Here is a 1,154-nt window from a genome sequence, read left to right as displayed (position 1 = left end):
TTCAGACAACAATATATGCTATATACGTAAGCATTTTGTGAAATTTGAAGCTTCTAGCTGTTAAAATGGGGCCGAAATCGTAAAAAAAATATATATATACTATATATACCATCATATATATATTATATATATCACCGATCTCTATGATTTTTTGACACAGCAATACATACTATATACGTAAGCAATCGGTGAAATTTGAAGCTTATAACTGTTAAAATGGGGAAGAAATTGCGCAAAGTTTCTTATCTAAACAATCGGTTGTATGGGATATATACTATATATACCACCGGTATCTATGATTTTCTCAGACAACAATATATGCTATACACGTAAGCATTTGGTGAAATTTGAACATATCTAAACGATTTTTAAGATAAATATAAAATAAAAAATAGGTAGGTAATCTGTGTGAGGATGCAAAGCTTCACGTTTTTTGTGGTCTGCATGTAAAAACTATGGCTACGAATCACGTATTTCAAAAATATATGACGTAAACGTAATTATTTGATGAAATTTGATGAATCTTGAAGCTTCTAGCCGTAAAAAAGGGGTCAATATGACAGTTTATATGAAGTATATAATATATATACCACCGATCTCTATGATTTTTTCAGACAACAATATATGCTATATACGAAAGCATTTTGTGAAATTTGAAGCTTCTAACTGTTAAAACGGGGCAGAAATTGCGCAAAGTTTCTTATCTGAACAATCGGTTGTATGAGATATATACTATGTATATCACCGATCTCAATGATTTTTTCAGACATCAATATATGCTATACACGTAAGCAGTTAGTGAAATTTGAAGCTTCTAGCTGTTAAAATGGGGTAGAAATTGCGAAAAGTTTCTTATCTGAACAATCGGTTGTATCAGATATATACTATATATAGAACCGATCTCTATGATTTTTTCAGACAACAATATATGCTATATACGTAAGCAATCAGTGAAATTTGAAGCTTATAGCTGTTAAAATGGGGTAGAAATTGTGAAAAGTTTTTTTTTTTTTTTTTTTTTTAATTGCGAAAAGTTTCTTATCTGAAAAATCGGTTGTATTAGATATATACTATATATACAACCGATCTCTATGATTTTTTCACACAACAATATATGCTATATAAGTAAATATTCGGTGAAATTTGAAGCTTCT

The sequence above is a fragment of the Eurosta solidaginis genome, chromosome X, assembly GCF_040869045.1.
Source record: "Eurosta solidaginis isolate ZX-2024a chromosome X, ASM4086904v1, whole genome shotgun sequence".
NCBI lineage: Eukaryota > Metazoa > Arthropoda > Insecta > Diptera > Tephritidae > Eurosta > Eurosta solidaginis.
Note: the sequence above shows the minus strand (reverse complement) of the source record.